This window comes from Salmo salar, unplaced genomic scaffold, assembly GCF_905237065.1.
Source record: "Salmo salar unplaced genomic scaffold, Ssal_v3.1, whole genome shotgun sequence".
NCBI classification, from domain to species: domain Eukaryota; kingdom Metazoa; phylum Chordata; class Actinopteri; order Salmoniformes; family Salmonidae; genus Salmo; species Salmo salar.
This window is the reverse complement of record NW_025547254.1, coordinates 1-10,146: the sequence shown is the minus strand read 5'-3', so window position 1 is coordinate 10,146 and position 10,146 is coordinate 1. Positions and strand designations below refer to the sequence as shown.

The 10,146-nt window shown below is 43.9% G+C and overlaps 1 pseudogene; it reads right to left on the bottom strand.

Moving 5' to 3' along the window:
* Positions 1-4,508: 4,508 nt before the first annotated feature.
* On the bottom strand, positions 4,509-10,043 carry LOC123731757 (leucine-rich repeat-containing protein 24-like; annotated as a pseudogene).
* Between the last annotated feature and the right edge of the window lie 103 nt (positions 10,044-10,146).

The following is a 10,146-nucleotide window of genomic DNA, read 5'->3' as shown; positions in this document are numbered from 1 at the left end:
GTGTTACGATTGTGTGGAGAGACGGACCAAGGAGCGGCGTGCTCTGAGTTCCACATCTTTATTTGTGTGAAACTTTACAAAACAAAAGAGGAAACAAACAACTAACCGTAACAACAGAGATCCTCAAAATAAGATCCCCACAAAACACAGTGGGGAAATGGCTGCCTAAATATGATCCCCAATCAGAGACAACGCTAAACAGCTGCCTCTGATTGGGAACCATACCAAGCACACCAACATAGAAATACAAAACATAGAACACCCCTAGTCACGCCCTGACCTACTATACCATAGAGAACCAAGGGCTCTCTATGGTCAGGGCGTGACATCAATACTCTAGCACCCTCCACTGTTGGAGGGTGCTTGGGAAGGACTGAGTGCAGGGAAATCAACCGCATGTGACAGTACTGATAAGGGGAGAAACACTTCTCCTAAATGTAACCGCTTTGTCAGATTTCAAAAAAGGTTCACGGCGAAAGCACAATTTGCAATAATCTGAGTACAGCCTAGATGACACTAACAACTAGCAAACAGAAACCCGCCATCTTGGAGTCAATAACACTAGGAAATTACATTATAAATATTCACTTACCTTTGATTATCTTCATCAGAAGGCACTCAGAAGGCACTCCCAGGTACCCCAGCTCCACAATAAATGTTTGATAAAGTTCATATTTATGTCCAAATACATGCATTTTGTTCACGCCGTTAGGTTCACTATCCAAATCCACTACGCTCGTGCTTACTCAGTCCAGACGAAAAGTCCAAAAAGTTATACTACAGTTTGTAGAAACATGTCAAACGATGTATAGAATCAATCTTTAGGTTGTTTTTATCATATATCTTCAATAAAATTTCAACCGGATCTATCCGTTCTCTTTAGGAGTGAATATGAACTCAGCTCCTCATAAGTGTGGCTTGTTTAGTGTCCGCTGTGAAGGAATACCACAACAAGTCAACTACTTGATTGATGAAGGCACGTCATCCAGCAAAGGTAGCAGCACAGTCTTCTTCATGCACCATTTCTTCACCAACTACGGAGTTGGGGAAACACGTGTGGACCTGAATTGTGATAACTGCAGTGGCCAAAACAAGAACAAGGTTATGCTCTGGTATTGTGCCTGGCGGACCATGCACAAGCTCCACTACAGTCTGGACCTTCACTTCCTGATCACAGGCCACTCCAAGTTTGCCCCCGACTGGTGAAATCCATAGATTAGGGTCTAATGAATTTATTTAAATTGACTGATTTTCCTTATATGAACAGTAACTCAGTAAAATCCTTGAAATTGTTGCATGTTGCGTTTTATATTTTTGTTCAGTATATTATTCTGAGAAATATGTAACTACTCACTTTCAGCATCCATATAGAGAAGGGCAATCAACTTGTACTGCACTCAGATGACCGATGACTAGTTAAAATAAATGGATAATAAGATGATATTTGGAGCTGTATTGTTAGATTTCAGTTCAGCTTTTGATATTATTGATTGTTTTGATTATTATAAATTGTTCTTCAATAGAAGCTTCTCTAACATCAGATATGTCCAGTGCGGTGTCCCTCAAGGCAGTTGCTTTGGGCCGTTACTCTTATAATTTTTATTTTATTTTTTACAAATGATTTGCCACTGGTTTTACACAAAGCTAGAATTACTATGTATGCAGATGATTCCCCAATCTACATGTCAGTACCCAAAGTCAGTGAGCTCACTGAAATTCTAAATGGGGAGTTACAGTCAGTTAGACCAAAACCTGAACTGTAGTTGTACATAAAGGGTGTGACCATTGATGAAGTTGAGGAAGCTGAACTCCTGGGAGTAACACTGGATTATCAATCATCATAGTCAAGTCATATTGACAAAGTTGTTGTGAAGATGGGTAGAGGTATGTCTGTTATTAAAACATGTTTTGCGTTTTTTACACAAAAATCAACAATACTACTTGTTCAGGCTTTGGTCTTGTCCCATCTTGATTATTGTCTGGTAATATGGTCAGGTGCAGCAAAGATATACAATATGCAAAGTAGCAGCTGGCTCGAAAAAAAAGAGCAGCACATACATAGTAACTAACATCAACAACAAGCATGATAGTCTTTCCTGGTTGACGAGAGATTAGCTGCTTCTCTTCTTCTAGACTTTATGAGAAATATTACTGTGATGAACATTCCAGATTGTCTGCATAATCAGATAACACACAGCTCAGACATCCATGAATACCCCACATGCATGTCAGACAGATGTCTTGTACCTAAGAAAGAAAAGATAACTGAGCTAAATGACTATCGCCCCGTAGCACTCACTTCTGTCATCATGAAGTGCTTTGAGAGGCTAGTTAAGGATCATATCACCGCCACCTAACCTGACACCCTGGACCCACTTCAAGTTGCTTACCGCCCCGATAGATCCACAGATGATGCAATCGCCATCGCACTGCACACTGCCCTATTCCATCTAGACAAGAGGAATACCTATATAAGAAGGCTGTTCATTGACTACAGCTCAGTCTTCAACACCATAGTACCCTCCAAGCTCATCTTTAAGCTTGAGGCCTTGGATCTGAACCTTGCTCTGGGTCGTGGACTTCCTGACCGGCCGCCCCCCAGGTGGTAAAGGTAGAAAATAACCCCTCCCCTCCTTAACACTGGGGCCCCAACCTGGGTGCTCAGCCCCCTCCTGTACTCCCTGTTCACCCATGACTACGTGGCACGCCTCCAACTCAATCATCAAGCTTGCAGACAACACAACAGTAGTGGGTAGCTTGATTACCAACAATGACGAGACACCCTACAGGGAGGAGGTGAGGGTCCTGGCGGAGTGGTGCCAGGAAAATAACATTTCCCTCAATGTTAACAAATCGAAGGAGCTGATCGTAGACTTCAGGAAACAGCAGAGAAAGCACACCCCTATCCACATCGACAGGACCACAGTGGAGAAAGTGAAAAGCTTCAAGTTCCTCGGTGTCCACATCACCAACGATCTGAAATGGTCCACCCACACAGAGTGTGGTGAAGAAGGATAAACAGCACCTCTTCAACTTCAGGAGGCTGAAGAAAATCGGCTTGGCTCCCGAAGACCCTCACAAACTTTTACAGATGCACAATTGAGAGCGTCCTGTCGGGCTGTATCACCGCCTGGTACGGCAATTGCACCGCCTGGTACGGCAACTGCACCGCCTGGTACGGCAACTGCACCGCCTGGTATGGCAACTGCACCGCCCGCAACCACAGGGTTCTCCAGAGGGTGGTGCGGTCTTCCCATCGCATCACCAGGGGGCAAACTACCTGCCCTCCAGGACACCTACAGCACCCGATGTCACAGGAAGGCCAAAAAGATCATCAAGGACAACAACCACCCGAGCCACTTCCTGTTCACCCCGCTATCATCCAGAAGGTGAGGTCAGTACAGGTGCATCAAAGCTGGGACCGAGAGACTGAAAAACAGCTTCTATCTCAAGGCCATCAGACTGTTAATAAACAGCCATCACTAACTCAGAGAGGCTGCAGCCCACATGGAGACCCAATCACTAGCCGGCTACTCAACCTGCACATTAGAGGCTGCTGCCCTATATACAGAGACATGGAACACTGGTCACTTTAATAATGGAACACTGGTCACTTTAATAATGTTTACATACTGCTTTACTCATCTCATATGTATTTACTGTCTTCTATTCTACTGTATTTTAGTCAATGCCACTCCAACATTGCTCGTCCTAATATTTATATATTTCTTAACCATTATTTTACCTTAGATTTGTGTGTATTGTTGTGAATTGTTAGATATTACTGTTACTTTCGTTACTTATCATGTTTTGTATGTTTTGTGGACCCCAGGAAGAGCAGCTAATGGGGTTCCATATAAATAAACATACTAACCTTCCCTGGTATTGGTAATGGTCAGAGGTTATCATGTTTTAGAGGAATGGTCTTTGCGCGTCTAACTTTCTCACTCATCATTATTCACGATTCATTTATGATTATCTGTAATCATGGGAACAACAAAATTCACGTAGAAGTGTTCAGAAACATCTTATTTACAATAAAAGTGACTCCAAAAATGACACAATACATTATTTACCATTCATTTCTATTGGGCACAAAATAATCTGAAACACAACCAAAACAAACAGCAAATGCATCCCAGTTTGTAGAGTCAGAAAGTTGATGCAATCATTGCATTTTAGGAATATGGGACCAAATACTAAACTTTTGACTAAATGTAAAACACTATAAAATAAATTCTTTAAATATGTATGACACCTTCAAATGGGGGGGACTAGATACATAAAATACATTCATCTCTAAACGGTAAAACAGTTTTGCATGAAAATGTCCCACGAATAAAAAGGTGACATTCTGTACTGTCACCTCCATATAAAACATTTGATCTTAAGTCCAAAATGTTGGAGTACAAAGCCAAATGAAAAGTTTTAGCTTCACTGTGTTTAACAATCCTATTTAGAGTATTTTATAGGATTTTTTGGGGGGCACAATGTAAAAGGTTCTTTACCTTCCTAACCTGGGCATGAATAACTTCCTGTAGTACCAGCGCCGCCTGCTGATTGGCTAGGAGTCCTGCATGTGTTGGCAGGGCGGGGCCAGGGCAGGAGCAGTTGTGGATGGACGTCATCTGTCCAGCGTCGTCACGGTACTCTTCCAGCTGAGAGAAGGTGGTGGGCCCGTCTGAGTAGTTATTAACGTACAATATCCTCTCTTCCTTACTGCTGCTTCTACTACTGCTGCAGAATGGCTGGTAATACAACAACACAACAAATTAACGTATTAACACAACACACAATTCTCTACCTTTGGCACAACCTTCACAACTAAAATCTATTGTGTTCAAATGAAAAGCAACACTGTTCAACAAGCTAAGCTCAATTACCAATTTTATCACTTTCTCTCTTCTCATCTGCAAACACGAATTGCTTAAATGTTCACTTTGCAATCAGACCTTTGGTGTGGATAAAAGGCCACAGTGTCACGTCCTGACCAGTAAAGGGGGTTATTTGTTGTTGTAGTTTGGTCAGGGCGTGGCAGGGGGTGTTTGTTTTATGTGTTTCGGGGCTTTTGGTTTATGTTCTATGTTAGTATATTTCTATGTTTGTTCTAGTGTGTCTATTTCTATGTTTAAGTTTCTTGGGTTGACCTTCAATTGGAGGCAGCTGTTCCTCGTTGTCTCTAATTGAAGGCCCTATTTAGTAGGGGTGTTTGTTCCTGTGTTTTGTGGGTGGTTGTTTCCTGTTTTGTGTATGTTGCACCTGACAGGACTGTTTACGGTCGTTTTGTTGTTTTGTTGTTTGAGAGTTTAATAAAGTAAATATGAGCGAGACACACACCACGTCTTGGTCCCCATTAGACGACCCACGTTACAGACAGCATCTGTTTACAGATGAACAGCAGGCTGGTAGAACCCGTCTGTTTACAGACGAACAGGAGGCTGGTAGAACCCGTCTGTTTACAGACGAACAGGAGGCTGGTAGAACCCGTCTGTTTACAGACGAACAGGAGGCTGGTAGAACCCGTCTGTTTACAGACGAACAGGAGGCTGGTAGAACCCGTCTGTTTACAGACGAACAGCAGGCTGCCATGGTGCAAATGATAGTTGAAAATAATGTCATTAGACTGCGGGGAAATCCAACAACAGATGATTGAAAAACCCCCTGCCATCTTCCATAACATCAGAGTGAGTTTATCAACCACAGCCCGCATCCTTCAGAAACACCATCTCTGGATGAAGCAAATCTACAGAGTCCCGTTTTGAAAGGAATTCCCGAAGAGTGAAGGATAAACGGTACGGAATATGTTCAAGTAATTAATGTACTAAGCGTTACCCTCTTAAAAACATTAGACTCATTGATGTTGCCAGTGAACTTTACTGTACAATATTTACAGTATGTACTGTCATTTCAGATAATCCTGGGTTGGACGTCCGTCCGTCAGCCCCAGGAACTCATATTCATGATGAGGCTGGATTCGATTCAGCGAAGACGAGGGGACGAGGAAGGAACGTCATTGGTCAACGCCCAATCATTGAGGTACCTGGCCAGCGCGGGGAAATGTTCCCCATATGCACAGCTTCGTTGGCATTTTTTACTGTATGTGTGCATACAGTATGCTGTTAGAGTCATGTTGAAATATAAAACTTTGATTTTTGCATTTGTGTTCCTTTCTTGTTTGAGAAAACACACAAACAATATACAGTATAACAATATCTTAGTCTTTACACGAAATAGATTCTAATAGTACATTTACATTTTTTTACATTTAATTGTACATTTTACACATAGTAGTGTTTTGAATATGTCCCATTAGTGTGATCTCAGTTGTCACTAAGTTAGATTAATTTGGTGTGTGTGTGTGTGTGTGTGTGTGTGTGTGTGTGTGTGTGTGTGTGTGTGTGTGTGTGTGTGTGTGTGTGTGTGTGTGTGTGTGTGTGTGTGTGTGTGTGTGTGTGTGTGTGTGTGTGTCTGTGTGTGTGTGTGTGTCATTTCTACGTAAAGTTTCATTTTGAGCAGAGACTGATTGCTGTGTTTTTATTTTTGCAGATGTCTGTGGGGTTGAAAAGGGAGAAACTGTTTTTGTGATTTGTGTTTAAAGTTTTTAGTATTTGAGATGTAGTTTCCGCAAACGGGAAAACTGTAATACATTGGGGAACAATTGGGGAAAACTGTAATACATGAACACAACACATATTAATAACACATATTAATACATACTGAAGGGTGTATTGAGTAGTATGCAGTTAGTACTACATACTGAAGGGTGTATTGAGTAGTATGCAGTTAGTACTACATACTGAAGGGTGTATTGAGTAGTATGCAGGTAGTACTACATACTGAAGGGTGTACTGAGTAGTATGCAGTTAGTATTACATACTGAAGGGTGTACTGAGTAGTACGCAGGTAGTACTACATACTGAAGGGTGTATTGAGTAGTACGCAGTTAGTACTACATACTGAAGGGTGTATTGAGTAGTATGCAGTTAGTACTACATACTGAAGGGTGTATTGAGTAGTATGCAGTTAGTATTACATACTGAAAGGTGTATTGAGTAGTACGCAGGTAGCACTACATACTGAAGGGTGTACTGAGTAGTATGCAGTTAGTACTACATACTGAAGGGTGTACTGAGTAGTATACAGTTAGTACTACATACTGAAGGGTGTACTGAGTAGTATGCAGTTAGTACTACATACTGAAGGGTGTATTGAGTAGTATGCAGGTAGTACTACATACTGAATGGTGTATTGAGTAGTACACAGTTAGTACTACATACTGAAGGGTGTACTGAGTAGTACACAGGTAGTACTACATACTGAAGGGTGTAATAATTAGTACTACATACTGAAGGGTGTACTGAGTAGTATGCAGGTAGTACTACATACTGAAGGGTGTACTGAGTAGTATGCAGTTAGTACTGCATACTGAAGGGTGTATTGAGTAGTATGCAGGTAGTACTACATACTGAAGGGTGTATTGAGTAGGTCGCAAGTAGTACTACATACTGAAGGGTGTACTGAGTAGTATGCAGTTAGTACTACATACTGAAGGGTGTATTGAGTAGTATGCAGGTAGTAATACATACTGAAGGGTGTAATAATTAGTACTACATACTGAAGGGTGTACTGAGTAGTATGCAGGTAGTACTACATACCCTGAAGGGTGTACTGAGTAGTATGCAGTTAGTACTACATACTGAAGGGTGTATTGAGTAGTATGCAGGTAGTACTACATTCTGAATGGTGTATTGAGTAGTACACAGTTAGTACTACATACTGAAGGGAAGTGTACTGAGTAGTACACAGGTAGTACTACATACTGAAGGGTGTAATAATTAGTACTACATCTGAAGGGTGTACTGAGTAGTATGCAGGTAGTACTACATACTGAAGGGTGTACTGAGTAGTATGCAGTTAGTACTACATACTGAAGGGTGTATTGAGTAGTATGCAGGTAGTACTACATACTGAAGGGTGTATTGAGTAGGTCGCAAGTAGTACTACATACTGAAGGGTGTACTGAGTAGTATGCAGTTAGTACTACATACTGAAGGGTGTATTGAGTAGTATGCAGGTAGTAATACATACTGAAGGGTGTACTGAGTAGTATGCAGTTAGTACTACATACTGAAGGGTGTATTGAGTAGTACGCAGGGTAGTACTACATACTGAAGGGTGTATTGAGTAGTACGCAGGTAGTACTACATACTGAAGGGTGTATTGAGTAGTACGCATGGGTAGTACTACATACTGAAGGGTGTATTGAGTAGTATGCAGTTAGTACTACATACTGAAGGGTGTATTGAGTACTAAGACATGTCCGGACCTGTTTGTGTTGCTGCTGGCGACTGTAGATCAGAAGGACTTAGCAGCAGAACGATCAGAACCAGCAGAGAGATGCTCGCTGCGATGACAGTCTGAGCGGCCGGGCCCAGAGCCGAGAAGTCCATACTGCCCATATCGTACAGGAGCTCCTGGCTAACCCCACCTCCTCCCCAGGTAGAGGGACGACGAGGAGGAGTGCAGCCGAGGCCAGAGCGCGGTTGATGACGTCGTGTTGATGGCGAGGTGAAAGGTCATGTGGGCCACCCCACCAGGGTTCAAGGCCTCGCACACGTAGAGCCCGGGCGTGAGCCACCGTCACGTTGCTTAGGAACAGCATTCCACTTCCTGTGTCGGGTCAAGCTCTCCATCTCTCCCCCTTCCACTTCCTCCTCTGTCAGCACGCCCATTGGCCCCGCACATCCCTTGCTACCCCTCCTCCTCTTCCTCCTCTCCTCTTCACCCCTCTTCTCCCCTTTCCTGTCTCCTCGTGTCCCCGTCTCCTCCCAGCTCCTGCAGCTGTCCTCTGGGCCCTAGCAGGGCCCTGCCCTGGGAGATCTTTCTCCAGGTGACCAGGGGCCGGGGAATCAGAGGCCTGGCAGGCCACTCTGAGACTCTCTCCCAGCTGCACGGTGAGTTGGCTGGGCTCCAGGTGTAAAACAGGAGGATACACACCTGTGGGATCAAGACCAACATGGATGACATGTGGACGAACGTGTACAAGTGTGTGTGTGTGTGTGTGTGTGTGTGCTGGGATGTGTGTGTTTGTATTTCTCTGTGTGAGTGTGTGTACAGGTGTGTGTGTGTGTGTGTGTGTGTGTGTGTGTGTGTGTGTGTGTGTGTGTGTGTACGTGTGTGTGTGTGTGTGTGTGTGTGTGTGTGTGTACAGGTGTGTGTGTGTGTGTGTGTACAGGTGTGTGTGTGGTGTGTGTACAGGTGTGTGTGTGTGTAAGGTGTGTGTGTGTGTACAGGTGTGTGTGTGTGTACAGGTGTGTGTGTACAGGTGTGTGTGTACAGTGTGTGTGTGTGTGTACAGGTGTGTGTGTGTGTGTGTACAGTGTGTGTGTGTGTATGTTGTGTACAGGTTGTGTTACGTGTGTGTGTGTGTACGTTGTGTGTACAGGTGTGTGTGTGTGTGTACAGGTGTGTGTGTGTGTGTTACAGGTGTGTGTGTGTGTGTACAGGTGTAGGTGTGTGTGTGTGTGTGTGTGTGTGTGTGTGTGTGTGTGTGTGTGTGTGTGTGTGTGTGTGTGTTGGTGTGTGTGTGTGTGTGGTACAGGTGTGTGTGTGTGTGTACAGGTGTGTGTGTGTGTGTGTGTGTGACAGGTGTGTGTGTGTGTACAGGTGTGTGTGTGTGTGTGTAGTACAGGTGTGTGTGTAGTACAGGTTGTGTACAGGTGTGTGTGTGTACAGGTGTGTGTTGACAGGTGTGTGTGTGTACAGGTGTGTGTGTGTACGGTGTGTGTGTGTGTGTACAGGTGTGTGTGTGTGTGTGTACAGGTGTGTGTGTGTGTGTAGGTGTGTGTGTGTGTGTGTGTGTGTGTGTGTGTTATAGGCGTGTGTGTACAGACCAGGCTGTTGCTGCCACCTCCAACAGACTGAGGTATGCCAGGCGGGGTTCGGCACACAGCAGACGGCGCTCCGACCAGCTCAGAAACCTCTGACCCTCAGCCGATCCACGACCTCAGCCAGTGGAGAGCACAGTCACACCCACGGGTTCTCTGTAGAGGAGGGTTAATGTCATTCTGTCTCAGTTCAGTCACCCGCCACGGGTTCTCTATAGAGGAGGGTTAATGTCATTCTGTCTCCAGTTCAGTCACCCGC